Raw genomic sequence first — 21,513 nt, forward strand, 5'->3', positions numbered from 1 at the left:
TTGTATAAGCGAGATGGTACAGTAAACCAAACGCTGGATTGGGAGACAACCTGGGTTATAAACAGGTCTGCCATGAATGTATGCACGGCTTTGTTCAAATTTTCAATGCTTTAAGCCTTCAACTTCATTTTTTATAACTTTTTCAAGAGTGGAACCCTTTTTCCATAAGTGATATCCTGTGTTTTACCTGTATGTAAAATAAACAAAAATATTCTTTTTCTGTGTATGTTCTGTAAGTTCCCACAATATTACTGGGTGAAAACAGGGTTAAATTAACAAAGTTAATTTAATATTTTACATTGATTTTTAAATTTATTGTGTTCACCTCTTTAAAGTGGGAATATAATTGACCAGAAGTGGAAAAGATTAATTAACCTAGATAGAAATTATCAAAATGCTTAATGGTCTTAATGTACATATAAATGGTTTTAACATTTTGGCTTCATTTTATAAAACTTAATTAAAGGAAGTATTTTAGAGAGAGTGGTAATATTTTTTAAAGAAAATGTAAAATGTCCTTCCAGATTATAAAGTCACCTGCTTTTTTTAGAGCTTGATAAATGAGAGCCAAATTAAAATTATTTATAGTTTAATGAACTTCTTTACTAATATATTTGCCAGATGAGAAAGTTACTTCAATAAAAGTTGTAAGATAAATTTATACATTTTTAATGGTGAATATGGCTCTAAAATATTTTATTTTTTACATTACTATTTGATTAAATAACAAAGTCATTTGATTCAGACAAATCATTTGCTACCACTTAAAATGAATATGAGCCTACCCATGAAAAGCAAAATTGATATGTGAATAAGAGTCAGAAAGGAATTACAGTAGATGGTTAACAGTGGCTTTTTGTAGGAAATAGGATTGTGGGAATGCAGTTTAACTTATGCCAAGTATAAAAATGACTTAGTTACATAACGATTACATTTTCATTTTTATTTAACTATTGTTATAGTTAATATCAAATTAATTATAATTAAACTGTGTTATAATTTGGATATTAAGGTGGAACAAAGAAGTATAAGTATATCTAATGAATAATGAATATAAACATAATTTTTAATTCTCTAGTCTGACTTAATATTATCATTAACATGCTGTTTGAATATTAGAAAAGCTAGCACTTTAAGCATTAATAATAAGTGCATTACAATTAAAAAAACTTTTACTTTAAAAAGGGATTCAGGTAATTCATGCTCAGCTCTCTTTTGACTTAAGTTGCCAACTGATAGAGTCTACAAGTGATAACTTTCTAAATGCCGTTTCTGTAAACAAGAATATATTGGGTTCCTGCTATGTGAAAAAGAGCCAAATGTAATGATTGTGGTTTGATTCAAGGACAGAGTACTGATGACATCATTTCCATAGACGGGACAGTGGCACAGCTGGCTGTGTCAGTCTAGGAAGAGAGCTCACTGAAAAAAGACCATGAAGTAATTTGCAATTCAGGGGCAATATTTTAAAAGAAGTAAGCTGGAAGTCTTCTCGTGAAAGGCAAAGGAAATCTTGTGCTTTTTTTCTTTTTAATATTTTTGTTTCTTCAAATACAACCACACCAGCTTGTATAGCCCATTAAGAATTCAAGAAAAGGTGACAGTATTAAGAATTCTGCTTTTGGAGGGAGAATGTTGCTTTGGAGGGAGACCTTGGGGGGAAAAATATATGTGTCTGGAATTTAAACCTACATTGCTCATTTCATTTAAGACATTTAAGAGATTTGTTCCAGAGATTTTTATTAGTTACCTGTTCCCTCACAGTGTCAGGTTTACAGCATAGAAGTGCATGAATCCCAATGGCATGAAAGCAAAAAGTCAGAAATCCCACCCTCCTTGGCTCAAAGGAAACAAAAAGTGAGTAGCATTCAGTGGACCAACAACCTGGCCAAACATCCATTAAGTTCATATTAAATTTTCTTAGGACAACATTTTCCCTACAAATGATTTTTTGATACTGTGTATCTATCTCCTCACTCCCCTTTTCTAATAACCCCAAAATGTGTCCTTTGGTTTCCTATGTACAACAGCAAAATAAAATTCAACAGATACCTGAGTATCTACCAAGTCTTAGAAACTGTGCAAGGCGTCAGGTGCAGAGAATGAAACCATGTCTGTTCCCAGGTTGCTTAATTTGGTGGAGAAGATCTATGAACAAATAGCTTGTGCAGTGTTAGAAATGTAACAGATGTAAGTATTTCTGCTTTTGGTCATAACATATCTGCCCTGTGTACTCTTGGAATGGCCCGAAGATCTGTAAGAAATAAATCTTATGCCAGGGCATCCCTCCTTTTTTATTAGGTATCAGTTGTAAGTTTCGTTTTCTGTTGGGGTATTTTTTTTCGTGTTTGTGCCTGCGGCCTTCTCTTTCACATCTGTATTGCCGGCATTCCTTGAAACAGGCCACCACCCTGCTACTCCAAGTCAGTCAGGGTTTTACCAGACTTCCCTCTCCATCCCTGCCTGACCTTCTGTTCTGTCTTTAGACTCAGGTCACCTACAGATTCATGTTGCCTATGTGATTCTTCAGATGATGTCTGAAATGTGATGTCGACATCAGAAAGAATTCACCTTCCCTACCACCCACCTCCTGCTTCCTTCCCAGTTTCCCAAATTTCAGTACCATTGATCCTGGTGCTGCAAAGCAACAACCTCCTAAAACAGAATGGTATCTCCTTTCTTCCCCTTCCTCTCTCCCTTCCACCTTGTTTACTGTTTCCAGTATCTATGTTTCTTTCATTCTTTCAAACCTCAAGCAAACAAACTTTTGCAAGGTTCTTCTGGTTTGAACTCAAAACTCCTTTTCCTTCCTGGAGTCTGTTCTTTTCAAAATTACTGCTCAAGTTACTTAATACTAACCAGTTACATTTTTACAAAACTACTAGGACACTAAATATTTTTCAGACAATTTTAGCAGAACAATGGTAACATTATTTCAAACGTAATTTCAAATTATTAAATGTTAGTAATTATACATTTAAATTAATTTTCCATATTCATGTTTCTTGAATTTACTGTCCACTCAACCACAATGGTATTAAAATTAATTCTAATATATTGTTCGAAAAGTAAGTTGATAGGGAATAGCTCTGAGTTGAACTTTACCACGTAGTTAGAGATGTTCCCATTGTCCAAGCCTTTATTTTTTCTTCCTTCAAATGCTGGAACCACATAAATAAGCCTATTGAATCTTAGAGAATACAAAAACCAAAACCCCGTAAAAGGATCAGATGCTACTGAATTCAACTGGCTAATTTTCTACACATTTATCTACTTATCTATAAACCAATACTTTTCTTTTTGCATTATATGCTTCTTAATAACCTGACAACAAAATTAAGTTGGAGATTCCTTGAAGTTGTTTATATCTCCCAAAATGGCAGGTGTTCCTGTTTGATGGCCAGGTACTTCTGTCTTCTGGTTCCACCATCCCCAAGGCCTGCTGTCATCTGCATCAAGCCTGAGGAAAGGGACAGAGAGCTTCTTAAGGCCTCAGCCCTGGAAGTGGCATGCCTCTCTTCTGCTCACATTCCATCTGCAAGAGCTAGTCACGGGCCATCCCAAGATACAAAGGAGGCTGGGAAATGTCATTCCTGGCTTTACATACTTCTCACTTATCACCTTATCATAATTGATAAGGAGAATAGGGTTTGGGGGACCACTGCTCTCTATCATGTAGAGTGTTTGGACAAGTTAAATAATTATAACCCGCACTGTAGAGAAAACATTTAACTCAGTTAACTCAGACTGAGGGATAGAGCAAGAAAGGCTTTAGGGAGGAAGTGGCATTTGAGCTGTGTCTTGAAAGAAGAGGGTAGGCTAACCAAGGGAAGAAGAGGAAAATGATTTTAGGTAGAGAAAACATGGCAAAAGATGACGTATAAAAGAACATGGTCTATTAGGAGGATGAAAGTAATGCAGTGTAAGTTGGTTGTATTGTGAAGCCATGATAAGCAGATTAGCCAAAAGATGTGGTTGAAGAGCCATTAGATTATAGGAAAAATTATATATTCAAGAGATTTTTATAATATATGAGATGTGAATATGGTGAATGTTTAAAAATTTTTACAGTAAAAAAACGCTTTGTCATTAATCCACCCTCAAAATACTCCCCCTTGCTTTGAACACACTTATCCCATCGTTCTTGCCACTTTCTGAAGCAGTTCTGGAAGTCCTCTTTTGTGTGTGTCTTTACTTCATCCTCCATTCTCCATCCTCCATCGTCCGTGTCACACATCGTTTCTGATATGGCAATTTCTGTCAAATAAAAACATTACGGTGTGTCCTCATCCACTTTATTCACCAGATCTGGCACCATGTGACCTCTAGCTCTTCCCCAAAGTCAAAATGATTCAGGACACGGAGGCAGCCACAACAGCACAATTAACGACACTCACAAAAGAGGACTTCCAGAACTGCTTCAGAAAGTGGCAAGAATGATGGGATAGCATGTTCAAAGCGAGGGGGATTAATGGCAATGTGTCTCTTACGACAACACATTTTTAAAAAGTATTCACTGTATGCTTTGATCACACCTCTTAGAATGCATAGGTTTGGAATGAGATGTGACCTACACAACAAGAAATATCCAGGTCAGTGAAGATCTGGGGCCACCACATCCCAGGCAGAGGGGAATAGGAGGTGCAAAGCCTCAGGTGGAAATGGGTTTTGTTGGCTTGAAGAAAACAAAGGCTTATGGCTGAAAGGTATGTGGTAGGAGAGGAGGCCTGAGAGGTGATGAGAGGCCACATCACCTTGGGCCTTTTAAACCATGGTGGAAATTTTGGATTTTTATTCTAAATCCAATGGAAAGTTATTGGAAGATTTTAAACGGGAGTGATATCATTCGGCAATAAGACTAAGGACACACAAGTATTCATTCAATCACCACCAGTATACTCTGACTACTCTCCCAAATATAACATTTTAAAAATTATTCATGCCAACGTAGTATACTAATAGGGCACTCATTATTGTAGTGACACTGACATGCTTATTTGAATTCATGCGCTCAGCTGTTCATGGTGAGAAAAATATCACACGGAACAGGAATAGAGAAAGAAAACAGTATAGGGAGAGAAGTGAAGGAGAAAACAATGCCGAATGCTGCTAATCTTAATTTTTAAAATATGAACATTTTGGGTATAGTTTTGCAAAAACTGAGTCAAGATTCAGCATTGGGGGAGGTAGCCAAAGAAAATTTCCCTCTCTTGTGAGATAATGGCATCATTTACCCGAAAGGCTGTGTCCTGATTCTCTTGGGGTCCATGAAAGGTGCTGGCCCAACAACATGCAGAGGATTCTGGGAAGAGTTTAAGAGAAGTTCAAGAGAATTGTAAATTAGAAAACAAGTCCTAAATAAGAAACTGAGACATGCAAGTCTGCAAATATACTTTTCAAAAATGCCCTCATTAAACCCAAAGAATAGTTTTAGGAAAGGGGAAAGTCTCAGTTACAGAACAAACTTTGACACAGTTGCCTATAGGATGTGATATGAGAGGCATTTCTGAGAGGATTTTCTGTTCAAAATGCCTCCCCACAACCCCTCACTGACCCCCAGGAACTTTCCAAAGGGCTTGGTAGTAAAATGTCATTCTGTTGGTTGGGCTGAGATTTTCATCTCTTATCCTCATCTGGCAGATGCACTAATAATTGAGCAACAGGAGCTTAATCTTATACGCAGCGTCTCCTGACGCACCTCACTCAGCACACAGAAGGTGCTTTTCCTTGGCGACATGAAGGTCTTGCAATAATTCGATGGACAAGTCAGGTTTCCTCCTCCACTTTCCTTTCCCCAACCTTGGCAGACAACCTTGCTTCAGAATTTAAAAAAATAAAATGAAATCCAGGCCACAGGATGGTGTACACTTCTTGGTTTTCCTTCCCGCTTGTCTACACATTTATCTCCCTCTGCCCATTTTCTGGGAATTACATCCCCTCAAGCACCGAGGCTGATTCAAGCCTCCTTCCATAACCATACTCTTGGTTCTGTTTTCTCTTGCATTAGTTCCTTCATTATTTGCTTCCTTCTAAAGCATTTTATTGAGCTCCTACTGTGTGCAAACCGTTGTGCTTGATGCTGGGAATTTAGCTGTGATAATTAAGACGGCCAAGATGGTGTTTCCATTCTAGCAAGAATTTTCCTTATTGGATTTTCAGTCTCTTTCAAGTGGCTCCATCTCTACAACCTAAAATTGCGTCCAATTCTCTCCTGTTAAAAAAAAAAGTAGAAAAAGAAATTAGAAGTCTCAGCTTTATGCTCCCTTCTTGATACTACCTCTCTCTCCTCTTCCCTTGTCAATATGAGGAAACATGTTACAGTGTTTCTAAAACATGAGTTCATATGTACTATTTTAGAGAACATTGATCAATATCTTGCACTCTATACAAAAATAAACTCAAAATGGGGTAGAGACCTAATTGTAAAACTTAGAACTATAAATCTTCGTTAAAAAACAAAGAAGAAAGTCTTTGGGACCTTGGGAGAGGCAAAGAGTTTAGATATATTACCAAATCTGAGCCAAAAAAGAAAAAAAAATGGACAGATTGGGCTTTGTCAAAATTAAGAACTGCAAAAGAAGCTGATAGGAGAATGAAAATATAAGCCATACATTAGGACAAAATATTTGCAAATCACATATCTTAGATAGAACTTATATCCAGAATATACAAAATGTTCAAAACACAGCAACAAGAATATAAACAATTGGATTAACAAATAGGCAAAAGGTATGAACAGACATTTCACCAAAGTAGACAGACAGGTGACAAGCACATGAAAAAATGCTCAACAGGATTGGTTATTAGGAGAATGCAAATTAAAACTACAAGGAATTACTATTAAAAAGGCTGCCTAAGCCAAGTGTGGGTGAGGATGAGGAGGAGCTGGAACTCTCATACAAGGCTGGTGAGAATGGAAACTAGTACAACCCCTTTGGAAAACAGTTTATCAGTTTCTCAAAAACTGAAGCCTACACCTAGCATATGACTCAGCCATTGCACCACTAGTTATTTATCGACGTGAAATAAACATATGCCCATACAAAGACTTGTACACAAAGGTTCAGAGCAACTTTATTTGCAATTGCCCAAAACAGGAAACTGATGTCCTTCAGCAGATGCATGGTAAACAAATTGTTTTAGAGCCATACACATATAGTATGTGGAATACTACTCAGCAATAAAAAGGAATGAACTATGCATATGCACAGTAACATGCATGGGTCTCAAAAGTATTATGCTGAATGTAAGCCAGATGAAGATTGCATACCGCATGATTCCATTTCTCTTAAATTCTAGAAAATGCCACATAACCGAGAGTGACAGCAGATCAGTAGTTGCTTGAGGATGGGGACCAGGAGGCATGGGAGGTAAGATTGCAAAGTGTCATGAGGAAACATTTTGGTTTCATGAATGTATACATATGTCAAAACTCATCAAATTGTGTCCTTAAATATGTGCAATGTAGATGTCAATTATACCTCAACCTCATATACCTCAATGTATATGTCAATTATATTTGTTCAATTTTTTTAAAAGGCTGTGTAATATTCAATTCCATTAATATGACATTCTTGCAAAAGCACATAGATAGGGACAGAAAACATCAGTGGTTTCCAGGAGCTAACTAGGGGTGACAGCAAGAGTTAACCACAAAGTGGCATGGGGGACGCTTTTGGAAGGATGGAACTGTTTTATATTTTGATTGTAGTGATTGCTACATAACTATATACATTTGTCAAGATACATAGGACTGTACACTATAGAGAATTAATTTTACTGTATATAAATTACACCTTAAATTTTAAAATAGAAAATTAAATGATTCTGTGAACACCACTGTTGTTCTCATTAAAATTCCACATAGTAATATACATATACAATCAAGTATATTTTTTCATAAATCAGATTTATCGCATATATTTAAACCAAAATACATTTACAAATCAAATTTTAAAAACTACGAATTTTAAAAGCAACATTAATCAACAAGATGGACAATGTTATTTTGCTGTGTACATTTGTGGGTGCAGAATCTTTCTCTGAGACCACCTACCTAGCCACCACCACCATTACCTATGTAGCACAGAATGTACTCTCTCTCAGGTCCTATCTCTCCTCCTGGATGGTCCCTCCCTTCTTCTCCTTCCCTTCTCCATCCTCACAGCACTCCACCCCACAAGTATCCAGCTTCAGTTATGTCTCAGCCCCAGGCATCAGTGGCCAGTCATTTTCTGTTCCCCATAGATCTCCTGTTAGATAAGAGAAAATGGGAGCTTCTGATCCTAAAACTGGAAAAAATGGAAGAGAAAGCTACCACATGGGTTTGACCTGAGGACAGAAAATCCGAACAACAAACTGAGAAGGTGACACACCTGCTGACACAAATCCTTTTCTTTATGTCGAGAATGTCTCTCTCTGTCACAGGAGAGAAGGACCCCTTCTCTTACCTTCGCCTTGGAGGTGCCAGGCTTGAGAGGGCAGAGAGGAGGGAAAACGTGCCACCCTGTCAAGCCTATTGTGCCCTTGTAGGTGTGCCTTGTAGGTTCAAGCCTATTGAACCTCTTGAAGACCAGGACTTGAAGTCTCTTATTAATCTTTGTGTCTTGCAATACCTGATATATGTCAGCCAATCAATGAATGAATAAATGAGTAAATGAATCAATCAATCAAATTCATTCAATTGTAATGAATTAAATAAAGGTTCAACTATTAAATGGTACAACGCAAATACAACTTAATTTTCACCTTAATTGATTAGTAGGTATAACAGGCATCTGTTTTATGCACCAACACTGAATAACAACCCCCAATTGATGTTTGTCTTTTCCAGATGCCCTGTGATCTGGAAGAGGCTTTGAGGACTGACTTTCACAGAGGTTTCTGTCCAGTTTATCTTACTAAAGAGCTTCAGACATCCACATGTTTTTAAAAAAGAAGGTGCAGACTTTGTTATCTTAGGCAAGTTTGATCATTTCTCTGAGACTCAATTTCTATACCAGTAAAATGGGGATAATAACAGCAACAACTTAATAGAGTTGATGTGAGGATTAAATAAGTCAACCCATCTGAGGAGACTGGCCCTGTACATTCCACAAAGTAATGGTGAATGTTGACTGTTCTCCCACCCCCTCCATTACTACAACTGTCACCACCACCCCAGCATTTGCTAGTATTTTTACTTTCTATTTCCCATTAAGATCTGAGGATAGCTTTGCTTAACTGGAGGAAGTATTATGAACATTACCCGGTCTCTCTTTCAGCTCACTTGGGAGAGACTATAAGGAATTGTCGTCTGGCATAATTTCACTTGAGATCTCCATAGGAAACTATTGCTTTTTATTTAAAGTTCAATAAAATAAATTTAATGACTTGCCAGTTCCTGGGCACATGGAATTTGTCCTTAAGGGGCCAAAAAAAGGACAATCACTTTACTCTCAGGAGGAAAAATGACACTAAATTAGAATGTTATTTTGGACATACAGATTCTCTACAATCTGTTCTTGGCTCTCTAATCAGCTAGGTAACAAGTGGATTTCCAAAAGGGAGGGGAGAAGGTGGTGGTGTGGTGAGGAGAAACATGACCTTGCCTTTGGGACCCATCTCTGTGGAAGAGGAAGAGTAGGCTGGTGGTGGTCTGCCAGCATTTAAGCTGAATTCAGTTTTGAATTGTCTCTCCATTCCTAACAGGTTGTGTGATTTGGAGCAAATTATTTCTCTGAGCCACTGCTTTTAGCCTTGCTTTTCTTCATAAATGGGAATAAATTCTACTTCATAAAAGGACTAAATGAGGTCATACAAGTGTGAAGGGAAAAAAATGTAATTTAAAAACCTTGTTTCAGAGGCTTCCACGTGAAAGGGCCTCGACAGAGGAAAATTGATCCTTGTATTTAGGAAAGGATGTTGATGTGCCATCTACTTCTGAGAGGCAAAGCCCCAGACCCATCTGGATGGCAGAAGTTGACATGAAAGGGTAGTAAAGGTTAACAGAAGTAATGAAATATTGGGACTTACACATTTTCTCCTTGAGGCCTGAGAAAAGGAGTTTGGATCCTGGAACTAGAGGAAAAAGAGATGGGGGAACAAACCCAGAGTGCTCTTCAGCGTCAGGCATTTTGGATAGTGAAGTGAAGATTGCTTTTCCTTTGGTGCTCGGTTTTTTGTTAGCCTTTCCCGTGTCTTCAGGGAACTTTTACGCCTCCCGTAGACTTGTCTTAACACCGTCTCAGGAAACCCGAGAAAGTCATGTTCACAGCAAGCTGGGGCGGCCCACAGGACCAAGTATTGAGTCTAGATTAGGGAGCAGAAGCAAATAGTGAGAGAACCACCAGGAACATCTGACTTCCTCTCGGGCACTCCTCGGAAATATCAGGGAGGAAGCTGGCCTCTCCCAGTTATTAATTTATTTGCATTTCATTGTGTCTGTTTTCCTTTGAGCCCTGAAAGCTAGAGGACTCTGGGACACGTGAAACTGAGCGCTTTCTGCTGCCACCGCCTTAGGACAAGCTGCCAAGCCCTCTGGCCTGGACAACCGCATTGCCTCTTAACTTGTTTCCTTGTGTCTGTGTTTGTCCCTTCCAGTCCATTCTTTACTCAATTACCGGAAGAACTTATTTTAAGCATCAAATGGATTACGTTGCCACCCCTTTCACATCTCTTCATGGGCTTCCTATCTTACCTTGAATGAAATCCGACTCCTGATCTTGACCTGTCAGGCCTGCATGACCTGCCCCTGCTCCCACGAGCGGTGTCACATGGCACCCAGTGGCCCCTCACCCATAGTGCTCAGCACCCTCGTGGTCTGTCCACCCTGTCTTCCCTTCTGAAATCTTCTTCCTTCTGGTCTTCACCTGTTTGGCTCATCTCACGTGCAGGTCTCAACAACCAGTGTCACCTTCCTGGGGGACCTTCCCTGGCTACTCTGGATACATAGATCTCACCCACTGACCCTTGTTATAATCAGTTGCAACATGCTGGCTGTTTCTTCACCACAGTTTTATGATTATTCGTCTTTTTGCTTTCTTATTTACTATCTGTGTCCACGAGGGCACAGGCTTTATTTCACAAACCCCACTATGCATCTGGCATCTGCTTTAGTGCCTGAACCTTAGGACGCCCTCTATCAATACGTGAAGGATTAAAGTTTTAATGAGATAGTTTGCATTTTTCTATATTAAGTCTTCATACTCTTTTACGTGTTTTCCACTGACTGCACATTTCAATTTGAACGCGACACATTTCAAGTGCTCAAGGGACGTCCGTACTGGACAGTGCAGGTCTGGAGCATTCTATCTTCAATATGTGGTAGCTGCTAGATAAGGAAAATCATGCAAAGCTTCCAAGGAAGAAAGGCTTATCCTGAGAACTGTGGGAAAGAGCAGTCAGTGGCCCCTGGCCAAGTCCACCGGGTGAGTCTCGGTTTGCCGGCTAGGATCTGGAGCGGCAGTGAGACCTTGTGTTTGCCCTGGGTGGATGAATAAGGCCAATGGACCGGGAGTTTAGCGGACATCTATGCAGAAGCCCTTGCCTTCCAGACAAACACGGGGAAAGTAGAGAGCAGAGGACACCCAGAGAGCACCAGGCTTGTTGCATGGGTGGGAGGAGATAGGTCGGCAAGGCTTCTGCCTCAGAGTATATCAAAATGCAACCCATCTAGACACCATGGCAGATCTTCCAGAGACATGCTGGCACTGGAGTTTGTTGGTGACACAATATGTAATGTGGGTTTTTCTTTCCTCCCTCTCTCCCTCCCTCCCTCCCTTTCTTTCTTCTTCCTTCAGCTCATTTGAGACCAGCTTCCAGCTGGGAGGCTGGAATGAGCCAACCATGCTGTCTAGTGAAAAGAATTTTACCCAAGTCTCTGGTTAGGAAATCCTCTTCTAAAAAAGTGACTTTTAGATGTGAGCCACTCACTCGATAATATTCACCATCATATCTGTGGCACAGTGCTTGGAAGAAAAAAAATCCATCGTGTATATTTAAAACTCAGTTTTAACACAATGAGAGTAAAATGTGTGTAGGGGAAAGAGATAAACCAGTTACTCTGGTATCCAAAGCAAGAAAGGTCTCCCATTCACATTTGACTAATGATTATGTTTCATCGCTCAGTGTCACCACGAGTTGCTGAATCAGATGGACAAAGGGCAGTTAGTGCCAAGTCGCCAAGCCCATCTTTTTGCTCTTAAGGAGCAGTCTGGACGGTGGGTTCTGAATCATCTTACACAGACAGTTCCCAAAGACATCGGTGGGGATCTGTAAGTAGGAGGGTGATTAGAGTATTTAAGGAAGAATTCTGCTGTGCACATCTCAGAACTCAGCCTGCAGCTCAGAATGAACAATTTTAACATGTTGACGTTTCCAGAAAATGAAGACCCCCCCACCCCTGCCCCCAAGTTTCTAGTTATATTTTGTTGGAGATCCATGACTTACCAAAGGTCCAGTGATTTTGGTGAGAGCTTTCCAAGGCAGGGGTGAAGAAGGTAAGGGACTGTTTCCCCAGCACTAGGAAGCCTGCTAACTTGATAAAATATCAGCTGCTGTTTGACAACAAACAGAAACACACCATGAGAGCGCAACTGTTCTTTTCAGACTGTATTAATAGAAAAATCTGGTAAACAAGAAAGATTAGTACAAGAATGTTCTACCAAGTAGATCCAGTTTCTCTAAGGAAATGTTAATTCCTTCTCGCTACAGGCTTTCACATTTAAAAAAAAAATGAGTCATCACTATATCACTGATTATTTTAAGAGATCTTATAAAGGTTAAAGCACGTTAGAGTCAAAGGAGCCTTTTACATTTTTTTTTTGCCCCTTTAATATTTTAAAAGAACGTTACAGATACATTTTTAATGAAAACATTAAAATATAAAGATTTTTATGGGCCTTTCGCCAACTTCATTTCTCTTTCTCCCTAAACTTAAATTATACTATTATGTCTCAGTCCCATGCGTATTTTCTACCGGGGTGCCAAAAAAAATGTATATGCGTGACTCGTATTCATATTTTGTTATCAGTATATATTGAGTATTACAATTTTAGTATAGTTTTTCCTTTCTTAAAGTGTGTATACATTTTTTTGGCACCCTCTGTATATATATGGATATATATGTGTATATATATATATATATATATCCATAGATGAAATAAAGTATTGCCTTTGCGTATTTTAAACTTTAAATAAATGTAAACTACTACTAATAGTTTATGTCTTCTTGAAGAAATATCTATGAATACACAAGAATGTATATATTTTTACATAAATAAGCTCATACTATACGCACATTTCTACACCTTGTGTTTTTTATTTACGCTATCATAGCTATCTTTTTATATTCACTTATATATTCCCCTCATTCAATTTAACAGCTGTAAATATTCCATGTCAGATGTGCCTTTATTTATTGATGGGCATTTGAGTTGTTTACTTCCCCTGTTGCAAACATTCCTCTATTACTAATACTGCTGAAGATACTTCTGTGCACTCATAAAAGTATATCTATGAACTAAATTTCAAAGGGTGTGTTCATTTTAAATTTTAATAGGCATGACTAAATTGTTCTTCAAAAAGTATGAGAGTGTCTGTTTCCCCATATTCTGAGTATTAACAAATAATTAAACGTTAGTCAAGCATTGTTGAAAATGGCATTTTATTGTGTGAATTTGCATTTCTTTGTGTGTGAGAAAAACCTCTTTTCATCTGTTTATTAGTCCTTTATTTTCACTTATTTATTTTTCTTTAAATTAAAATTTATTGGGGTGACAATTGTTAGCAAATTTACATAGATTTCAGGTGTAGAATTCTGTACTACATTATCTATATCTCACATTATGTGTTCACCACCCAGAGTCAGTTGTCTTTACATCACCATATATTAGACCCCGTTTACCTTCTTCTAGAGCCCCACTCCCCCCCGCCCCCTTACCCTTTGGTAACCACTAAACTATTATCTGTGTCTATGAGTTTTTGTTCTTTCAGTTGTTTGTCTTTTTCTTTTGTTGTTTTCGGTGTATATACCACATATCAGTGAAATCACATGATTCTCTATTTTTTCTGTCTGACTTATTTCGCTTAGCATTATAATCTCAAGATCCATCCATGTTGTCACAAATGGTCCTATTTCATCTTTCTTACCGCCGAATAGTATTCCATTGTGTATATATACCACAACTTCTTTATCCATTCATCTATCGAAGGACATTTTGGTTGTTTCCATGTCTTGGCCACTGTAAATAAAGCAGCAATGAACATTGGAGCACACGTGTCTTTACGGATAAATGTTTTCAGATTTTTTGGATAGATACCCAGGAGAGGGATTGCTGGGTCATATGGTAATTCTATTCTTAATTTTTTCAGGAACCTCCACACTGCCTTCCATAACGGCTGCACCAGTCTGCATTCCCACAGTGTATGAGGGTTCCTTTTTCTCCACAGCCTCTCCAACACTTGTTACTATTTGTCCTGTTGATGATAGCCATTCTGACTGGGGTGAGGTGATATCTCATTGTGGTTTTTATTTGCATTTCTCTGATGATTAATGATGCTGAGAATTTTTTCATATATCTATTTGTCATTTGTATGTCCTCTTTGGAGAAATGTCTCTTCAGGTCCTTTGCCCGTTTTTCAATTGGGTTGTTTTTTTGTTGTTGTTGTTGAGTTGTATGAGTTCCTTGTATATTTTGGATATTAGCCCCTTATTGGAGGCACTGTTTGCAAAAATCTTCTCCCATTCAGTTGGTTGCCTCTTTATTTTATCGATGGTTTCTTTTGCTGTGCAGAAGTTTTTAAGTTTGATGTAGTCCATTCATTTATTTTAGCTTTTACTTCCCTTGCCTTTGGAGTCAAATTCATAAAATGCTCTTTGAACCCAAGGTCATAAGTTTAGTACCTATGTTTTCTTCTATGCAGTTTATTGTTTCAGGTCTTATGCTTAAGTCATCATGTGCCAAAATTAATTCAAAATGGATCAAAGACTTAAGTAGTTTTTCTTTTGAACTGTCTATTCATAGCCTTTTTTCATTTTTTAAAACTGGATTCCTTTTTCAAATTGCTGTGTAAGTGTATTAGGAAATTAACTACATTCTCCTATGTATTGAAACTTTTTTTTTTTTACTAGTTTTCTTTTGACTTTGTTTATGGTATTGTTTAAATTACTAGACCCTGCAGAATTTGATTCTTTCTTTCTTCTCTTTCTTATTCTAGTCTGGCTCCTTGCCACTCAAAGATTGGATAATTACGGAACTAATGCAGGGTATTGCCAAAAACAAAAACAAAACAAAACAAAACAAAACAAAACCTCCCTGGCCCAGCTGGGGAACGAGGAGTTGGTTTGTGTGACATGTGAGACCTCCAAGGGCTGTGGTGGGACCATCTGTTGATCAGGCAGGATGCAGCGTATCCATCTATCCCCCTTCCCAGCCCACACACACTGTGTTTGCTAGCTTCTTTTCAAAGACAGACATATTCCCTTTTCTGTTTACACAATAGACACTCAGTAAATAGCAAATGTTGGTAGTCATAATAAACCATGGTTGATTCAGAAAACAATAAACTCTCAAGTAAACGCAGCAATAATGGCCTCCAAACAACGGTCCCTCTCAGGCGCCGAGCAAGCTTGCTATTTGGTAGCTAAAGATCTTTCCGTACGAGCCCACTTCTGGGTATCACTGGAGGACGACCAACTACTTTTCCAGAGGGCACAGGGATGGCTTCTGACAGCTGTGTAGCCCAACTGTTTGATGTCACCTCTCTATTTAGTCCATGGACTAGGTCTGAGAAAAGAAAACAACAGCAAGTTCTAAACTGTAAACATGACGTGGCAGTGAAAATGGCTTTGCTTAGGTATTGGGAACGCTCCACAGAGGCTTGCTGGAAAGGGAGGCTAAGCCAAAATTTGGGGTCCCCATTCCTCAATTAAGGCCTTCAGAAGTCTGTGTTAGTTTAACAGGTAAATTCCTCAACTGATGTGAGAGTGTGAGTCTGGGCTGCTGACAGGGGGAGAAGCTATTAAAGAGAAGGCGATGGGTCCTATAGAGTGATTAATCATCTCAGATTTCTTCAGCGCTGGAAACAAAGATCTTCCTACTTGGTGGTGTGGTGTAGTGGTAAGGAACCTGTAGTATCTGGACAATAGCCACCGACTTCTGGCTCTACCTTGGCCAAGACATTTTTTCTTTAGCCTTAGTTTATCTCAATTTGCCCATCTGTGTAATGGGTGGATCAGACTTCATTAGAAGACCCCTAAGGTCTTTTCTGGCTGCTGATTCTAAGAGCTTCAGTAACCTTTGCAAACTTAGAAACCAGAAACTATCCAAGAATCCTTGGCTTAGTCCACAAATAGGGCGTATGAACATTTTTTAATGACCTCTGTGAATTTTATGTACATGTTGCTACTCCATAAATCTTCTCCATGTTCCTTGGACTATTTGGACTCTGAAGAGGGCTAGGGAGATGGTACAATTTCATGGTTTCAGTCATTGGAACAAAGGGAGTTTGTTTGACATGCTGGAATCATTAGTCAAACTTTTAAGTTTCAAGTCCAGTACTTATCTATCACTGTCATTGATAACAAACACAAATACATATTGAATATTCACAGTGAGGCACTGATTCTGCCAGGAACTTGGGTAAAAGGAAAATCAGCCCTATGCCTGACAGGCCACACTGGTGTTGTAGAGGTATATTTTAAACAATGGTATCATTTTGTGGATTTCAGTGGAAAATGCGATCAGGATGCTGTATGGATAGAGAGAACCCTGACACAAGTCTTGACGGAGTAGGTGCCAGTGCAGTGAAGAGTTGGGAGGTGCTTCTCTGGGTGCCGCAAACCTTTGAGAGACCCTAGGAAAGTCTGCAGCATGAGCTAAGGTAGGCGGTTTGTATGAAAAAGAGGCTTGGGTGTTGCCTGAAAGTTGGACAGGGAGGGGTCTCCAATCATCAGGGAGTAGTGAACAAATGGCGTTAGCCAGCCTTTTGGAGATTCAGATATGGCAGCTGCCTGCGTCTTCACTCTTGGGAAAGAGGAGGGCTCAACAAAGAAACAATGGCCTCTGCCAGTTCCTCCATCCAGGAGAAAGACACCTCTCCAGCCCCCGTCCCAACCAGACAACTCAGTTCTCCACGATATGTCCCTGCTGCCTCTCCAGCCACTGCCCCAGCACTGGAGCTCAGAGCCAGTGATTCTGTTGGTAAGTCTTTGCATGGGCACTTTAAGAGGAGAGGCTGGGACTCCAACTGCCCTCCGTCTCATTCAGTCACAATCTCTGCTGGTTTTCACAACCAGAAATTGTGGGGACTTCTCTCCCCGGCACTGGAATCATGGGCTGGGGTAGAGCTGGGACCTCTCACTCTTCTGGGGAACACCTCCACAGCTGAGATATCTCTCCTGATTTTTAATGGTCACACGTGGGTGTGGGACCAGCCCCTTCTGTGTCTCCGTCCCTACTACCAGTTTCCAGGTGGCTTTTTCTGCATGTCCTTAGTTGTACGGCTTTGGTTCAGCAAGATTTTAGGCAATTCCCAATAATGTTTTTTTGTGTGTAATTTAGTTGTAATTTTGATGTGGTCATGAGAGAAGGTAAGCACAATGTTTACCTACTGCAACATCTTGATCAGAACTGTATATCTTTCTTTCTTTCTGCTACTTGGAATACAGATGGTGTGGCTGGAGTTCTAGCAGCCACCTTGGACCAGGAGGTGACTTGAGAATGAGTATCATGTGTTAAAGTTTATAGAGAAAAAAAAGGAAGCGACTGAGTCATTAATAATGCTTGGAAGCACACACTAGCCCAAACCTGCTTATCACTAGATTTGTTTTACACGGGAGAGAATTTTAAGGCCCAGTTCTTCAGTATTTTTCTGTTACATTTTCCTATCTGAAAAAGAACCAGATTGTGGTAGGTGTAGGATTCTAGAATAAACTGTTTCAATTTAATCCTTTAGAATCTAGGAAACTCTACAGATTTTCAATCAATCAATTATATAAAGGGTGCCAAAAAAGTGTATACACAATTTAAGAAAGGAAAACTGTATTAAAATTGTAATACTCAATATATACCGAGAACAAAAGATGAATACAGGTCACGTTTGACTTCTGCAATGACAAGAGGTGCTCAGAGTGGTTACCATCAGCGTCCAGACACTTCTGATTACGGTGAACTACTGCTTGAGCAACGTTGTCCAAAGTGTACATACACTTGTACACATTTTTTTGGCACCCCTGGTATTTTGGGCATCAGACACTACGCTAAATGCTGGAGGGATATTAAGCTGATTTTTGGAAGGCCATAGTCAGAGGCATTTTTGTGGCTCATCTGAATTAGAGCTTCCTCTATAGTAAGATACTCATTTTACTTTTTGGCTTATGTACCATCAGAAAAACAGTCTTGATTATGCTTTCACTGCCCACGAGCACCTAGAATCTGCCAAATTCATGGGAATGTTTGGCTGAAGTGGGGAAGCTGGAGCATTTTAAAGGAAACTTAATATCTTTAATGTTCACTCAAAAAATAAACCGGGAGCAAATATAAACTCCCCTCACTTTCCCCCAACACACACACTAGCTGCTAAATCAAAAATGTAGGGCTGTGCCTCAAAGCCGATTTCCTGACCAGCTTTCAGATGCTCCTGGTCCACAGACCACGCCTTCTGTAGCAAAGTTCTACGAAAATTACCTGTCCTAGGAAGTGCTTTTGTTTAGTTTCTCATGAGCCCGGTGCCAGTAAGGATGACCCCCGAAGCACAATAAGGAAATTGATGACATATAATGTTTGTGGTGTTCTAACGCTAAAACGTGGAGCATCCAGGATGGCAGTCCCATGTGTCTAAGTATTCTCTTTGTAGTAAGAATGAAAGGTCATGATAAAGATGATGTAAATAATAGTAAGCATAATAATGGTTTTGAGGATTTACCATTTGTCAGATATTGCAAAAAGTATATTACACGTATTATTTAATTCAATGCTAACAGTAACTCGGCGCAGTAGGTATTATTATACTCTCCATATTTCACATGAGGCAACTGAGACTCAGAGAAGCCAGGTAACTTTCCCAGGGTCACACAGTAGGTTCATAGTAAAGTCGGAAATACTTCCCTACTCCTTTGAGAAAGTCAGTGAGTCCTCTGTATCAACCCAGACAGCTGCAAGCTGAGTCAAGGGTGCTGAGCAGCGATTTTTAGGCTAATGGGAGGATTTATCTGGCTATTTCAGAGATCAGAACATTAATTTTGACTCCTTGGGCTTAGAGAACATTTTGACAGTGCCATCCAAGCATACTATCTATAGTGATAGTCTAGTGATGTTCTTGTTAAATGTATCATAGGAAGAGAGCGAAAATATTAGAAATATATGTAAGTTATCTTTGAAAGGCAAATGTTAACTAGCTGTTTATAAATTTATCTTGTTTCTTAAAGATTCAAAATGAGTGCATTTGGGGTACAGAGATAAGAAGCTTTCCTCATGAACCATGTATGGGTCACAGTGATTCTAAGAAATGATGATTCAGCAAAGTGATTCAACAGAAGATGACAGTAAGAGAACTATTTCAAGATGTCTTAGAGCCTGGGGGCTAGAAATACATGAGATGCTGAGGTCCCCGACCTCCATGATGGGAGGCTGTGCAGCCATCTTCTGTACCCTTTGAGTGATAGCAGCTACTGCCTCACCAAGCAGGCTGCTCCTTTTGTGGGCAGCTTCAGTTATTATAACATCTCTCTCTCTGTTAACCCCAAATCTACCTCTCTGGAACCACCTTTGCCCTCCCTTGAACTTTATCCTGCCCGTTGGACCTGCTTGGATTCTTCCAATAACACTAACACATGGTCCTGTTTCAGAGTTCCAACTCTGAGGTTGCCTACCTCTCATGAAAAAAGAAAGCTGTGTGTGTGGCATGTGGTGGGGTACGGGTGTTGGGGGAAGGAAGGAGGAAAGACAGAATCTGGTAACCACTCAGGACTAACTGGTTCACTCTGGTGCTTGAACATGTGTGCTGAGCCCACCTTTGCTAAGTGCTAGCTGGACTTGCCCAGTGGTCATCTCTAGCTCTTTCTGTTGCCTGTGAGTTAACAAATGAGGGAGAAAGGGAGAGACTCCTGGGGAAAGCAGGTGCCCTTGAGCTTATCCGAGTCCTTGGAAACCTCAGAGGATGGGCATCCAGAGGAGCTGTCCTTCCAGAAAGCACCTCTATGCCTACAACAGTGCCCTCGGCCCCCAAAACACATACCCTAAGCTCTGAATCAAAGGTCAGACCATTGCCCCGAAGCTGATGAGGGACAACTCAGTGGGCTCATTAAGAACCTGAGAGACTACAGTTCTCACTGTAGTCCCAGAGGCATGTATCCATGATGGCGACACCCATAGGCAGACCTGGAGTCTGGTGGAGGCAGCTTAGTGTGGGAGTCCGGCAGTGCAAGTGGGAGAAAGGGCTGTGGCACCAGCACTGCAGCAATTCGTGATAGCCAGTGTGTTCATTTGTCAAATCTGGGTGGGACTCCCTAGCTCGCCAGCTTCAGCATGTGATGCTACTCAGGTCTCTACTTATTTCCTTTCTTGGCTCAAATTTTGAGTGCTGAGACAGGAAGCCACATTCTGAATATCATTTACTTGAGATGCCCCTTGTGGTTCGTTAGAAGCAAGAAAAAGGGAGAGAAAGAGCAAGAGGGTAGGAGAAGGAGAGAGGGAGGGAGAGACGGAAAGAGGGAGGGAGGGAAGGGGGGAGGGAAGAAAAAGGAGGGAAAAAATATGGAAGGCAGCTGGGCTTGGGGCTTAGAAGTGTGAACACTGTCCAGAGTGAGTCGTGACCCTGCACCCCTAGCCCCAGTGTTACTGCTGACTGGCTGTGGAACCCGGGAAAGCCATTCTGCCTCTCTGGCTGGGCCTCATTTTCCTCATTTCTAAAATGCAAGCCATAAACTAGGAAGGAATTGCTCATGTATTATGCCACACAAAAATTCTGATCCTTGTTCCTGCTCATTCAAATTTATTACATACTTTACACATGCCAGGAGCAAGCCCCGGAGGTCCCTACTCTCCAGGCGCCTGGGGTCCTGGGGAGGGAGACACATAATAAATAGACAAATCATAGCAAGGTCAGATAGGGATGAGCACCACGGAGGGCAATAAACGTGGCAACGGAGACAGACGGGGCTAGTGGGCGCTGGCTCACGCAGGTGGAAGGAAGTGGTTGCAGGTCAGAAGCCTGGAGCCCCCAGCACAAAGGCCAAAGGACTGGAGTCCACTCGGGGGTGACAGTCAGCCTAGAGGGACAAGAAGGGGGTGATGGAGGAGACTGGATTTCATTCCAAGTGTGAGGGCTTTCATTTCATTTCAGCTCTCAGAGCTGTGGTTCAGTGTGGTAAGAAACTTCTCCCAGCTTCCTTCCTGTGGCGAGTGGTGGTGAGAGGTGAGAGGTGGCGGTGGTGACAGGGGGAGGTTGGGATGGGGAGGATGGAGAAGCATGTGGGCCCCACAGAGCTCCCTGGAGAACTTAAGGGGTCGATGACTGTCGTGCAGGGCGTCA

The 21,513-nt window shown here is 40.2% G+C and overlaps 1 long non-coding RNA gene across 1 annotated transcript; it reads right to left on the reverse strand.

Annotated features, from left to right (window-relative positions):
* Positions 1 to 1,144: 1,144 nt before the first annotated feature.
* On the reverse strand, positions 1,145 to 12,657 carry LOC117025696 (uncharacterized). The gene is made up of 5 exons (XR_004423643.1): positions 12,430 to 12,657; positions 10,015 to 10,290; positions 5,555 to 6,211; positions 5,235 to 5,302; positions 1,145 to 3,460 (listed from the first exon to the last, which is right to left on the reverse strand). It is a non-coding gene; the product is annotated as an uncharacterized LOC117025696 (long non-coding RNA).
* Between the last annotated feature and the right edge of the window lie 8,856 nt (positions 12,658 to 21,513).

This window comes from Rhinolophus ferrumequinum, chromosome 8 (assembly GCF_004115265.2).
Source record: "Rhinolophus ferrumequinum isolate MPI-CBG mRhiFer1 chromosome 8, mRhiFer1_v1.p, whole genome shotgun sequence".
NCBI lineage: Eukaryota > Metazoa > Chordata > Mammalia > Chiroptera > Rhinolophidae > Rhinolophus > Rhinolophus ferrumequinum.